Source organism: Symphodus melops (assembly GCF_947650265.1).
Source record: "Symphodus melops genome assembly, chromosome: 22".
Classification (NCBI taxonomy): domain Eukaryota; kingdom Metazoa; phylum Chordata; class Actinopteri; order Labriformes; family Labridae; genus Symphodus; species Symphodus melops.
This window is the reverse complement of record NC_136712.1, coordinates 704,753-719,986: the sequence shown is the minus strand read 5'-3', so window position 1 is coordinate 719,986 and position 15,234 is coordinate 704,753. Positions and strand designations below refer to the sequence as shown.

The window sequence follows — 15,234 nt, the reverse complement described above, 5'->3', positions numbered from 1 at the left end:
AGCTTCACATTTCGCCGGAGATGTTTGGTGAACAGCGGGATGGATGGATGAAACACAGCCGCCTGTAAGCGATGTTTGCCGGGGAAACAAACCCTAACCCCCCCGGTGGATGTGAGGCGGTGAAGCCCCCCCCACCATCGTGTTTTTTATCGCCTCTTCTCGGGGCTCTCACTGCTATCAAAGTTTGTGTGTGATGTTGAAAAATGTTAGCGTCCATTTTGAGTGAGGTCGACATGTTTCTGGAGAGTAACGGGGGGATGCTCAGACAGCGGGGATGCTAAGCTAACTAGCCGGCTAACAGTTTAAAGTTGCAGTTTTCGACCGTTAGTCACGTCACGTAGTCGGGTTTTTTAACGTCTTTCTCTCGGGTTAGCACGGCGGTTTTCTTACTTTATTTTAGTCTGGGGTAATGATGGGACTTTCGTTAACGAGTCAGTTTTTATGAACCGGTTCATTTACGTAAAAAAAAACAAAAACAAACGAATCTAAATTATTTTATTTTTTTCATTTCCGGTGTTTTATTTTTGTGAAGGCATAAAATACGTTGTTCCCTTTACCTGTCAGTTAAATGAAAACAAGAAATGATTCACTCTACTTTCACTTTAAGAGTCGAACAAACTATTTACACTTTAAAAAAAAAGAGCATTAATGTTTTATCTTTCATTATATATTACATAAAGTTAACAGAGTGTTTTCTTACATCGACTCTGAGTGTCTCATCCGGCTTTTGATCATTTTCATGTTATGGTGTTTCCCTGCACACACACACGCACACACTCAAACCTGGTTATTCATGTCCCTGAAGGCCTATACATGATCTATATACCCCAGTTTCTGCGTCTTGTGTTTATGCAGATATTTATAGGTCAGAAAAATGAGACTATTGTTTGTTTTGTTGCACAGGTAGTTGGCAGATGTCAGAAACCAGGATAAGGCGTATGCAATCACCAGTATCCTGTTTACTCTGGGTAGCAAAATACCACCATAAAACAGGTGCACAGGAGAGGGATTAATACATGAGGCAAACTTTTCTGCTTTTTTGTGCGTCAAAAAAACAAGAAATGACACAATCCGAGGGGCCTTGGACCTTTTTATTTTTGTCGCTTTGGTATTCAAACAAAGACAAGTTCAAAGTTGACTGATCTATAACTTTCAGAAGTGATGCTGAGCCAAAAGATCTGCTCTCTGAAAAGAGCTGAAACTCCCATCGTCACCAGTCTGCTGCTGGTGTTATTTCTTGTTGCTCACATGACCACAGGGAGGCATTTGATTTGTCCACCCATACACTTTCACTTTTTTTTTTTTAACTCTCCCTCTATGGCTGGGCAAACTGTGTCCTACATGAACTTCTTGAAGCTAAGTGGTTAGCCTGTTAGCAGCAGCAGGTCTGATGGATGCTGAGAGAGGCAGCAGTGTGTTCAGCACCTCGGCCAGCTCCCCGTCTGCTGCTGCTGCTGCTGCTGCTGCACCGCCCCGCCGCTAGGTCCCAGCCCGGCAGCACACGCACAACTTCCCCACAGTAGGGAGAAGATTTCAAGTGAAGAAAGGTGCATTTTGATCCAGCTCCTTTTTTAGACGTGTTTTATTTAACAGTTAGAGCTCTGTTTGCTCACTTACATCGATCTGTTTCCAGTTAGTGAGCACTTGCAGCAGCCTTGATTTGTTGCCCATTAAAGTTGCTCTAAAGCCTCATAAAGACACAAAGCTTCATGCAGCTGTTGTTCTACTTTCTGCTTGTTCTTTTTTTTTTTTTTTGTTTTGGCTCGAGTCCTGGATGTAAATCCTTGTTGTTTTGTCTTGTAGTGTGTGTGTGTGTGTGTGTGTCTTTCCTCTTCTTCTCCTTCTTTCAGTTTGGTAGTGGAAGCTTCCATTTTGAGAGCGAGAAGGGGGGTGGTTTCCTCCCCCCTCTAACATGGAGAGGGAAAAAAAGTCTGCAGAGTTTCATGCAGGAGGAGGAAGAGGAGGAGGGGGGATGGGCCCCATTCATGCCTAACATTACCATTTTGATTGCTTTGATGCTGTTTTTGGTTTGGATGGGGGGAGGGGCGGCAGGGAGAAAGAGAGGCAGAAAGCCCAGTCAGCAGAGCACGGCGATGTTTTTAATCACAACCCACTACACTCCATTTTTACTTCTTTATCTGCAAATGTGACCTTTACTTCTCCCCTCGTGAGCTCCTTCTCTTCAACCAAACCAGGCTCAAAGGAAACGCAGATTTAATGACGATCTTGGCTTGAAAAGTGAGCACACTCCGAGGCTGCCTGTGTCAACATTAGCCGTGCCCAGAAATCAACTCGCCTTGAACTTTCAGCTGCTCTCGGAGCGGCTGTGTGTCGGATGGAAGCGGGAATATTTAGATAGCGCTGCACAACTTGTTTATTAGCAGGATTGAGAAAATGTCTGCTGGCTGGAGGAAAGGTCGTTTCATGGTCACAGTTTGAGGCCTGTGGACACAAGTTTGAGAGGAAACCCGGGTAAAGCCTCCTCCTTTAGCTTTAGGCTGAATATTTAAAATAAAACCAGGATTTAATAACTCTCAGAGGACGTAAACACGAACAAAAGTAGCTGTGATCTATGGATTCTTCTTCAGCTTTTCTCTCCTCACATTCGCTGTGCTGTCTTCCTCTGCACTTTGTCATATCTCTATAATCAACCTCTCTCTCTCTCTCTCTCTCTCTCTCTCTCTCTTTCTCTCTCTCTCTCTGCAAGAAGAAAACATTCATTGATTCTCTTTCACTCTGCTCCACTTGCTCTCTGTTGCATCATGGCGACTCGTCAGGTAGAGAGAAGTTGTTTTTCTTCTTATTAAAAGGCCCGTTCGGCTCCGTTTGTTGTGTTGCAGTCGTCCTTTGAGGGGGAAAAAAAGCAAAGTATTTGTGGGATCGATGGGAGCGCTCTGTGTCGAGCCGGGTGTTTAATTCTGCTTTGTTTTGTTCCCTCTCTGCTCTCACATGTAAGTGCAAACGAAGGCCGCAGCGACTTGACTTGAAAGATTTCAAATGAGGAGTAAAGGCAGCATCCGTAACCATGGAGACGCCTTCTTCTTACACATTCACAGTGTGTGAAGCTCATTAAGTTGCACATAAAGACTTCTGTACAGTGAGTGTATTTTTAAATGGTGTGTGTGTTTAAAGGAGTGTGTGTGGCAGCTGCTTTCATTTAGTCTGTGAAGAGATTCTTGATCAAAGGAAAGGTGTCTCTGATTGGCCGACATTGGCTGTGACAGCTGCTGTGATTGGATGATTGAAAGGAAAAGGCGGGGCTCGAGTCTTTAAATGTTTCTAATCATCTTTAACTGCTTTAAAGGCTTCAACACTTCACCCAAGAACGCTGTGTAACTGACATCCAGGAGCAGACGTATCAAACATGGCGTGCAGAAAGGACGTGGCGCCCTCTGTCAGAGCCGGTGACGGGATCATAAATGGGGAGCAGTTTGAGCGCTAAGCTGCACTTTGTGATCGCCTGCAGACGGCGGCGATGACGGGAATCATCACGCCTTCTGCAGGTGAAGCAGAGTCGCAGCGCTTCAAGTACACAGTGTGAAATAACATGTAGCCATTGTTGCCCCCCCCCCATGTGACTGGACCCCAGACAGCCTTCCCCTCGCCCCTCTTCTCTGTCATTGTGTTCATTGAGCAGTAGCCATGCATCATGTGGAGGCCTGACTCTCTGTGTGTTTCCAGGTTGACTCTCGTGCACACAGCAGAAGTGAATAATGCAGCGGCTGTTTTATTCATGGCGTCACTCTCCTGCTGTCTGTGTGACTCTTTGGTTTCTGTGTTGGATCCTCTTCTCCTCATGTCAACTTCCTCGTGTGCAGGTTGTACGCTGGTCTTCTTATTCCTCTGTTATCAGAGCCGCGAGCAGCTGCTCTGCTTCTTGTTGTGTGGTGCATTGTGGGGAAAAAAAAAAAAAAAGAAGTCACATTCACATGCTGTTAAGAAAGCAGGTTAGCCTGAGAAGTGGGTGCACTTTATGAAACCTGCGATCGTCTTCTGAGTACAGCCAATCATCTGTGTGCTGCTAAAATATCTGTACATCAGAGGCATGAGACACACACACACACACACACACACACACACACAGCTTGCAGGAGGACATTAACACGTGTGTTCACACTGTGATCAGCGATGGATGAGAGAACTTTATCTGAGCTCGATGTTCAGGAAATAAAGAAGCAAACACGGTGAGGGGGCCGATGAACAGCTAATGAAGAAAAGGGCACTTTATCCTGAAAAAGAAAGTCATGTGAGTGTTGGACTGAGAGGACGGTGGGACGTGAAGGCATTTAGAGAGAGTCAGAGCGGCTGTCCTCCCTCGGGGCGACTCGTCTCTGTGTTTCCTGTGATGTGTCTCTTAATTAAAGCGAGCGGGACGATTAGAACGAGCAAACACAAAGACAGAGACGACACTCTGCGGCGTGGAGAGCAGCAGGACAAAAGAGGACGACAGATTTATGTCCTCAGAGGCTGAACCACGAGCTGCTGCTTCCAGGCAGAGAGGTGGACGCCCTTTACATGGCCCTGAGCACGCACACACACACACACACACACACACACACACACACACATGCACACGCTGTGAGGAAGTCTGAGAAACATCCAAGAAGGACTCGTGGACCAATCAGATCAGTCCTTTACAGTGCAGCTGGTTCACCATGACACGAGAGGAGCTGAAATCTTCACTTTGATCTCCTGCGACTGTTCATGTTGATGATTGAACAGAAGCGTTTCCCAGCATGCACTGGGGCTCCCCATTGGTCAGGGTCGGGTAGATGCTCGCCCTCACACCAGCTGAGAGAGAGAGAGAGACTGTGGCCTCATATATTCATGAATAACACACATGCTCACGTTTTATATTTCTATATGAAAAGTAAATGTCACCGTGCTTCAGGCGTCCTGAGCAGGTCTTCTGTCCATCCAGCAGGCGGGGGGTTAAACCTTCCTTCACTGTCAGGCGCAGAAGACGACAGACGGGTGAAGAATTTCAACGTGACGATCGACCTGCGGAGTAAATCTGTGACAGTCTGCAGGGAAAACGCCGCTCCTTTACACCAATCTGCTCTGAAACAAACCAAAACAAGAAGCAGGCTCCAGTTAGTCCGGCATGAATCCCTAAACCTGCCCCTGGATTATCGGCCCCGCAGGAGGCCCTAATGAGCCCGCCTGGGATTAGACGGCGTTTGCTTTCAGGCGGTGGGAAAGTTTGCAGCTCCACGGTGGCTAAATCCTGTCGCCTGCACGTCTCACTCTGACCACAGCTCCCCGGCTTGTTCAGAACGCCAACGTGTGTGACAACAGAGGCGACGGCTCACCTAGCATCAGCTCGACCTCGGACAACAACTAGTGAACGTGCAACAAAACCCAAACACGTGCAGAGACATCAGGAGACTGTCCTAGTTTTCAGACCTTCAGAAAACACCGAACTGATGACGTTCAGCAGCTACAATGTTAGCATCAGGATGCTAAGTTTTTGACCTCGCTTTGACAGGACTTAAAGAAACGCCTGGTCTGCTGACACACTGACACACGTCCTGCCTGGTGTCCCTCTCCCTCTGTGTTCCTCCTGGTGAACAGGTTTCACATCAGCTGCAGACGGCTCCTTATTACCCAACAGCAAACAGTCATTTCCCCAGTCACAGAAAGTGCTGATGTAGCTGAGCTGGCAGGCGGAGCGCAGGGATGAATTAACCCGCGCTGACGGCCTCGCTCAGGCTGCTGCTGCTGCTGCTCGCCCAGAAACACTCTGTCATCTGGGGAACAGCACGGTGCAGAGCATCAGTCACTCTGCAGGGAATATTCAAATCAGAACATAAACACCATGTTTCAAAGAAGCTTACTTAACCGCAACATGCCACGTCTTACGTAATCCAAGTCCTCGCCCGCCTTTCTATCCGTCCTTGATGTACAACTTTCCCCTCTCTTCACTTGAATGCTCCAACCTTTCATCAGGGTTTCTCCTGTATCCCATAATATTTCACCTGCAGCCTATTAAACACCTCTCTTGCTCTTTCTCACTTTTATGGCTCACAGTTCAGGAAGCACGAGATGGAAAGCCGCTCATGTTTTTTTAAAGATGGGTACGATGAGTTAAGAGCGGCTGGGTTTTCTCGCTGTGACTCCTGAACGAGCCGGCGTGGAGTCTTCAGTGCAGATGCAACAACCAATCAGTTATCAGTCCAATAAATAAGTCGGCACGTTATTCTGATGTTCTCCTTCAGGGTGAATCTGTAAATGTATCGTGATGTCTGACACTGGAATCGATCTGATTGGAGGTGCTGCTCTCACACCTGTATGTATCCCATCATGCATTGAGGCCTGTATTTGACGGGGATGATGAGATCAGAGTGATGAAGGTGTGTGTGCGTGTGTGTTCCCCTCCGGCTCGTTCACTCAAACCGTAGAGAGAGAGAGAGAGTCATTAGGTTTCATCACTTCTTCTTCTTCTCCTCTTTATTTGTTGTGTTTGCAGCGACTCCTCGGGGAAATCCTTAATAAGGAGACAGTTTAACTTTCAGGGAGAGACGAATGAAAGATGCAAGTCGGTGAAATCGATAGAAGAGCGTGAGGCAAGTCTTCCTCGCCGCGCTGCAACTCTGATTCAACGGGAAACCGCTCTGCAGCGTGTGTATGCTAACACACTCTGCAGCGTGTGTATGCTAACACACTCTGCAGCGTGTGTATGCTAACACACACTGCAGCGTGTGTATGCTAACACACTCTGCAGCGTGTGTATGCTAACACACACTGCAGCGTGTGTATGCTAACACACTCTGCAGCGTGTGTATGCTAACACACACTGCAGCGTGTGTATGCTAACACACTCTGCATCGTGTGTATGCTAACACACTCTGCAGCGTGTGTATGCTAACACACACTGCAGCGCGTGTATGCTAACACACTCTGCAGCGTGTGTATGCTAACACACTCTGCAGCGTGTGTCCCTCTCAGGCTCCTGTATGCTAACACACTCTGCAGCGTGTGTATGCTAACACACTCTGCAGCGTGTGTCCCTCTCAGGCTCCTGTATGCTAACACACTCTGCAGCGCGTGTATGCTAACACACTCTGCAGCGTGTGTATGCTAACACACTCTGCAGCGTGTGTCCCTCTCAGGCTCCTGTATGCTAACACACTCTGCAGCGTGTGTATGCTAACACACTCTGCAGCGTGTGTCCCTCTCAGGCTCCTGTATGCTAACACACTCTGCAGCGTGTGTCCCTCTCAGGCTCCTGTATGCTAACACACTCTGCAGCGTGTGTATGCTAACACACTCTGCAGCGTGTGTCCCTCTCAGGCTCCTGTATGCTAACACACACTGCAGCGTGTGTATACTAACACACTGCAGCGTGTGTATGCTAACACACTCTGCAGCGTGTGTATGCTACACCTTGACGCTGGCTGTCTTCGGAGCGTGCAGGATGTTCTGCTCACGTGTAGTTTGAAGTAAGAGAGGACAGAAAATGTCTTTGACTGTAACAAAAGTCACATCTTGTATTTTGGTCCTGTCAGGCCTCCGTACTTGTTGAAACAGATCTGTGGAGGTCTGCAGAACAAGAAGAACTGATCGTCAAACACAGTTTGATCCAAATGAAACACGACCCCCCCCCCCCCCCCCCCACCCCCCCCCTCCCTCTACTGTTCTGCCGCAGGTGGACCTGCAGGGACTCGGTGGACTCGGTGGACTCACCTTGACGCTGCAGTTTGAAGGACAGGTGTGAGTTTTCTCTCTCAGATTGGGATCAGCTCGTTGTTGGAGCGTTTTTCTCTCCTGTAAAGGTTGCAGCGTTCGGAGCAGAATATTGACTTTTTTTTCCGTGATAAGGTTTTGCAGCTCGCCTCTGTTGATAACTGAGCGGCTGGTGGTGTGTGTGTGTGTGCGTGTGTGTGTGCGCGTGTGTGTGTGAGTGTGTGTGTGAGTGCGTGCATGGTGGGGGGCTTCGGTCAGCAGCTTACCGGCTGATCACACCGCTGTGCTCAGTCAGCAGCCGGACCGAGCAGGAAAAAAAAAAAGGCCGGCTTTATCATCAAACGCTGAGCTCGCCGCTTCTCAACCCGCTTTGTCAAAGATTATTCTGACAGTTACCATGACAACGGCACCTGAAACAGCTCCATGGTAGATTTCAAAAAGGAGATGTCCTCAAAACTTCAGAAGGGACAGAACTTTTTACCTTTTAAGATATAAATATTTTTAAAAAAAACCCCGTAATCTGCCTGAGATGGGAAACTGGGAAAGTTCAAGAATGAAGTTTTGAATCTTTTCTTTGTGTAAGTGCGAGCGCCTTCTCGTCGATGCTCGGAGCTGTTCATAACCAGATAACAGAGAGCAGGCGTTAACGTCTCGGACCTCCTCAGGACACACGAGAGACACACGGCCTGTCCAGGCTGATTGGACATGAGGCGGCCCCGTGTGGTCGTCACACACAGACGTGTACTGACACGTTTGCTGGGCTAACACCCGGCTCACATGTCATTGAATTTCCCCCTCGGCTCTGACTGACAGGCTGACGGGCTGCAGCCTCCTGCTGCTCCTGTAACCCTCCTCACCTCCTGTGGGTCCGAGAGGAGGAGGAGGAGGACACTGCTCCTCTGAATCTGCATCACACACACACACACGCACACGCACACACACACTGCGCTGGGTGTGACATCATTCCCAGCTCAGAGGTTCACGGAGCGCACTGAAAGAATCCCGGACACGGGAACAAGGTGTGCAGAGGCACATGCTGCTCCTCATCTGATTAGTACTTCTGAGCTCTTTCCCAAACTTGAAGACGTGTTGAAGCCTTTGAGGAAGGTGGACGAGCTCTTTGTCTCTGTGAGAGCGAGCGCACACAAGAATGTTTTTGTCTTTCCTCAGCAGCTGCTTCCTTCTCAGCCGGCTGTCCGGCCTCATTCTCCCTGCGCTGATTAGCTTTTTGTTGCCTCTCTCTCCGTCTCGTGTGTGTGTGTGTGTGTGTGTGTGTGTGTGTGTGTGTGTGTGTGTGTGTGTGTGTGTGTGTGTGTGTGTGTGTGTGTGTGTGTGTGTGTGTGTGTGTGTGTGTGTGTGTGTGTGTGTGTGTGTGTGTGTGTGTGTGTGTGTGTGTGTGTGTGTGTGTGTGTGTGTGTGTGTGTGTGTGTGTGTGTGTGTGTGTGTGTGTGTGTGTGTGTGTGTGTGTGTGTGTGTGTGTGTGTGTGTGTGTGTGTGTGTGTGTGTGTGTGTGTGTGTGTGTGTGTGTGTGTGTGTGTGTGTGTGTGTGTGTGTGTGTGTGTGGTGCAGCTCTCTTCAGGAACAAACAATAGACTCACTCAGCCAGCTAAACAGACAGCACCAGAAAGAGGTCAATTATGGAAAGGAAGTAACAAAGAAGAAGAAGAAGAAGTGAGTGTGATTAGTCTTTGTTATGGAGACCGTGTGGAACTCTCGGGCTGCACTGATTGGTCCCCTGCTGTCCGCGTCAGGCTGATTGGACCGCCGACATCAGAATGGTCCTGCAGCGTCTCGAGCCGCTTCGACTCCTCCCACACAAACCACACTTCATTTGCATACACCTTCCCGGACCGACGTCCCACAATGCCCTGCGTTTTCCCCATCATGGAGGGAAGAGGCCGCGGCGTGACAGGAAGCCGGACTCTGAATTCAAAGAGCCTTTGAGAAGTGGATCAGGTGGGGTGGAAGCTGGAGCCGAGTAAAAACAGCAAACGGGAGAATAAGACAGAGAGAGAAACATCTCAAAGGTCACGTCTTAATCTTCCTCTACATGTTTATTAAAGCACGGGAGCGTTTCCATGGCGATGGCGTGGAACCAGCTCGGGGCTAATCATCAGATCTTTGATTGCATCTCAGCCCGATGTTGTTTCTTTAATTTATTTTTCACAGCGCAGCCTTTGGAAGAGAGCAGCGCCGGGCGAGGATTCAACGTGTTGTTAGACGAAGCTGACAAAAGCAAACAAGAGGACGGCGGTGAAACCACAACGTCTCCTCTGGGACTGAAGAAGTCTGTCAGGAAAACAAACATCCAGAGTCACACCTCTGCGTCTTAAACCACTTTCCTCCAATCAGCTCTCATCGTGTCTTTAGTCTGTGGTCGGCTCACGTTGACTCTCACATGTTTCACATGAAACGGTCCTGAGACTGGAGGGACACCCTGCCTGGGTCTGGATCCCTAAAGGTCTTGGTCTGGTCTGGGTTAGTGTGGGGGACTTGTCTTTGTCTCTGTGGAGCTGCTGGGATAAATCTTCACACATTGAGACGTGGATTCAAACACACGTTGGCGTCTTGTGCGGTTCAGTCGGTTCGAGGTATTTTCACAGCTTTTTAGCAGATTTCAAAGTGTTTTTGTTTTTTATTCTTCTGGAAGAAGCCAGAGTCGGTGCTTTCTATGAGTGTGTGTTTGATGAGCGGACGGACTGATGGGCTGCAGGGCGCACGCTCTGTGTTGATTGACCCCCCCCCCCCCTCTGTGTGAAGGTCTGCGGGGTCGAACATCACATCACATCACCAGGATGATCATAAAAAGCGCACTAAATGTCACGCTGCAGCGTCCATAAATAAGCAGACAGGACGTGGAGCCTGCAGGTGTTCATGCTGGACCAGTTCAAGTTCTAAACTGGTTCAAACATCCTGCCAGGTGAAGGCTCCGCCTCCCGGACCTCACCTTCCTCCTGAGCCAAACAAAAGCGACGTTATAATGTCTGTATGTTTGTCAGTGTTTGAAATGCTTCCCCAGCTCGTCCTCTGCAGAAAGGTCTCGTTAGTGTTTTATGACTTCCATCTAATTAAAGCTTAATGATGATTCAGTCGTTAAACAGCCATTAAAAAAAACTCACCTGAAACCTGAAGTGTCCCATCAGTTCTGACAACAAAGGAGAAGAGAGCGCCGCTTTCTACCCTCACTCTCCTGAAAGGTGACCACGGTGACCATTTCCTGTTTGAGTCCCAGCTGTGCCTCCGTGGTGGACTCGGTCTCCCTGATGTCCCATGATGCACCTGGAGGAGGAGTCATTTAAACACTTAACACATCCACACAGACGGCACACACCATGGCCGACCGTAGGGGGGCGGGGCTTGACCAGGCAGAGATCATCGTGTGTGTGTGTCCGTGTGTGTGTCCTCACGCTCGGCTCTCCTCCCGCCCTTTCAGGCAGCCTTCTGATTGGCTCAGCAGACGTGGGGTTTCTCCTCCTGGTGTTGTGGGGATGCAGGCCGAGTTAATCTGTGATGAGCTGTCAGGTCGACGCCTCCGTGCGTCTAATCCACCATCTGATCTGTTCCTCAGATCTGCAGCACCGCTCCAGGCAGCGCTGCTTTAACGCTGATAATGCTCTCCAGTTTGTGTGGAATATAATCTGTGGAAATCCCTTTAATCAAAGCGCCACTGACACAAACATTGGCCGGGTAAAGACTTAATACGACTAAACTCCCCCTCCTTTCTCTGCAGCCCGGAGACGAGGTGCGTTCAGCTAAATGTAACCTCTGACTGTGCATCTTTTGTTGACTAATATGTGATCCATGAGACAGGAGGCGGAGCTCCACATGGTCGATGTTTGGACGTGGTGGCCTAACACTGCTTTAAATATTCTGACAGCTCTGAAAGCCCCCGAGTCCCTGAACGCACCGTGGTGCCTCAACTGTCCTCACTTCAAAGCTCGGAGACTCGCATGTCCCCGACTGACGTGGGGGGGACAAACACGCTCCACGTTAAAGACGACGGCGTGCAGCCCGAGCTTCAGCTGGGCCGGGTCATCTCCACCTCCACCGTCTGTGGTCGACTCCTCGCACACGTGACCTCACCACAAGACGGCGTTCTCCGAGACGAGCTCGTCAAACGTTTAAGAACCAAAACTTTACAATAAGTTTGCCAGAACAGGATGGTGGGTGGAGCTGGGAATCAGGGGGGGGCGTGGCGTGGCGTGTGGGAGGACGCTGCTGTGTGTGTCATATGTTAAATGTTGGTGTGTTTGTTGGTCACATGTTCTTTTTGTGAACGCTCTGGTCACTCAAACATGTTGACGGCCCGGCGAGCGAGCTCATGCAGCAGAGGATGAAGACGAGTTCACTCTGATTTCACACTTCCTCTCCGTGCAGCTATTTTCAGCCGTGTGGAGGACAGGAGGCCGCTTTGTGTTTCAGATAATGAAAACACAGCGACCAGCGGCGAGCGGCGAGCGGCTCCTTTCATCGCCAGCTCGTTATTGCTCCAGTTAAGACGTTAAGTCGAGAACTGAGAGAGAGACGTGTGTGTGTGTGTGTGTGTGTGAGTCACTCACCTAAAAATATCAGCCATATTCCTCCCCTTCTCTCTGCCGAGTCGCTCTGACCCGTGAGTCACAGCTTCGCATGGAGAGGTTCACGAGCAGGCGGCGTCACGTGACCACAGAGAGGACGTCCTGCTAACGCTACCACAGCTAGCTTGTATCCAGCCTGGGATCCTGCTGGGAGGAGTCTCCGCTTTGGCGGTCTTGACCCGGTCCCGGTGTCCGTGGTCGTTCTTGAACACGAGCAGTGACTCTGTGTAAATAAGACAGAAGACGAGGAGGTCGGCGGGAGGACGGATGTGTGCAGACATGTGATCCTGTACGGGACAGATGTCCGTCTGTTCGTCACCTAAAGACCTGAGAGGTTCAATCCCCAGCTCTGATCATTAATTCATACAGCCGCTGGCCTCAGACCAACCAGGGCGAATCACAGCCCAGTCACTTCCTCCCCACTCAAACTGGTTATTCCTGAGCGGGACAGGAGTCTGTCCTCTTGACTTCGTATCAGCTGTGTTTTAGTTCAGTCACATTCCCACTCTGTGTTAGCGTTAGCGTTAGCGAGCAGCGTCTCTGTCTCCAGCCTGGACGCTGATTTGTTGTGCTCCTCTTTTCTCTCTGCTGCAGCCAGAAGATGGCATGGTTCGTATGCAGTCTCCTCTCACACTCTATTATTAGCCCTGCCATGCTTTCAAACGTGTGTGTGTGTGTGTGTGTGTGTGTGTGTGTGTGTGTGTGTGTGTGTGTGTGGGAGAAATGCAAACATGCAGCAGGTAAAAGCAACGTGACACTTTATTGGCGTGTAAGAGGCTGATGATGGGATGCAGAGGGAGAAGGGATTTCCTGCTTTAAGCTGAGATTTAGAGCTGTGAATGCATCACCTCCTCTCTGCCAACACCATTTTTTCTGACACATTTCCGAGCCTGCAGGGCGCCGTCGACAAACACTCGTGTTTTTTTTTTTTTTTATCGCTGCTCGGTCTTCAGGACGGCGGCGCCAGCCACAATTCCTGCAAAGGCAAAGACACGCTGTGACTGGATAAAGAGCTACATGTGAGGAATCAGAAGCAGGCAGGAGAAGAGGCCTGAATGGAAATGTGTTTCATCTGGGCCTTCAGAGGAGAGAATATGTTTGCTTAATCACGCCTCACTTCAAGAAAAAAAAAAAAGAAATCCTGCTGCCAAGTTGCCTGGTAACTAAAGCGCAGCGGAAATCTTTGACTTGAGAAGGATCGTTGAACAAGAGCAGAGAAAGTCTTTGAATATTCAGATTCAAGGCCTGAAAACGTCCTTGAATCCTTGTTTTTTTTTTTTTTTCCTGAATTAAAAACAGGATGCACTTTGTTTTCAGATGGTTAACATGAACTCACCCAGCATGTAAAATGAATCCAGGGAGACGTCCTCATATTACTCAAAATAAACCTCTCCATGTATGTACACCCGAGCCCTTCCAGAGAGGGGGTGTGGTCAGACACAGCTCATTTACATATTTAAAGCTACAGACACAGAAACAGCCTGTTCTGAGCAGGGCTGAAATAGAGGGGTTTATAGACATGATCAAATACAGGATCAGAGTGGATTTACAACAACACACTTCACACACATGATGAAGAGGAGGAGGAGATCATGTGACCTTGAATCATCAATTCTGTGTTGTTTGGTTTTCAGATCAGTTAACTTGTTGTTTTTGCTCGTCTGTGCTGGAATATGTAGAACAGGTGTCCAGGTTTCAAACTTCAGAACAAGCAAGAAAAAAATCCCTTTTCAATTAGTTTTCTTTGTTCAAGGCCCCCCCCCCCCCCCGTCTCCATGCATCGTCACCCTTTGTGTTTTAAGAACACATGTCAAACATCCAGCTTTTAGTCATTTCTGGGTTAAAAGTGCGACTCAAGATTTCCTCATTAGCATTAGCATTAGCATTTTCACGTCAAGTTCAGAGTTAGATAGATAGATACTTTATTGATCCCGAGGGAAATTCAGGAGTTAGCTCACAGGTCTCTGCTCCAAACTGCAGGATTGATCAGATTTCAGCTGCAGGAGTTCAGGCCGATGAGTCTGAACGTTTCACCAGGACGGTGTTAGCTTAAACGCCTCGTGAGTTTGAGTGACAGGCCGACCTTCATCTCAAGGTTAAAAAAGCTGCTGAATGAAAAGTGTTGTGGTGTTTGTGAGTGAAGTCAGAAGCAGAATGTGCAGAGTTGATGAAGAGCAGCTGAATGACAGACGTGAGTTTGGTGGTTTGGGGTTAAATTTAGCCGTCGAAGGAGGGCCGTCCTTGTGCTGCCCGTCAGGCGCTAACAAAGAGCGGCCAGTAATAAATGGGACTTTAATTTGTTTTTCTCTGACAAGGTCGCCGGGAGTGATGGGTGAAAGGCAGCGAGGGGATGTACTGTTGGAGTGAAGGGGGGGGATGGGAGGGGGGGCGATAAAAGGCTGAATTTACATGAATGTGTTTGTAGAAGCTTAAAACTGTAAAATCCACAAACGACGTCTGCAGGGAGACGTCTGTCCTCCCATTTTTTTTAAAGCACATGAATGCATCAAATTGTAAAAGGGGGGGGGGGGGGGGGGGGGTGATGGAAAGGTGAAAAATGCAAGACGGACCTGTGAGTGAGATGCCTTCTGCGTCTCCATGGTAACGGCTGACATGGATGAAGGGCACACTGAGGCTGGTGAGAGACGAGCTGTGACTCTGAGGCTGCACGCCGCTCTCTGACCTACACTGTGTTTACATGCAGCCCGTCACACTCCAGCTGCTTCACCAGCACGTGTGTGGAAACCACAATGAAAGAAGAAGAAGAAGAAGAATTGCTCCACTGTGCCGAGACCACTTTTATTTTTGTACTCTGACATTTCAGCTACCTCTGTAAATGTATTCAAATTAATTTCCCATTATTGCGTGCTTATCGGAAGGCCGCAGAGACGTAAACAAAGATGCGGACAAAAGCAATTAAAAAGAAATGGGGTTTGGACAGAAGAGCCCGAGAGGAGGAGATAAAGGCAGG

The 15,234-nt window shown here is 48.9% G+C and overlaps 1 protein-coding gene across 1 annotated transcript in view; it reads left to right on the top strand.

Annotated features, from left to right (window-relative positions):
- phf21b (PHD finger protein 21B) overlaps positions 1-15,234 on the top strand; it is a 35,311-nt gene that overhangs the window by 1,125 nt on the left and 18,952 nt on the right. The gene's annotated exons all lie outside the window — the stretch shown is intronic.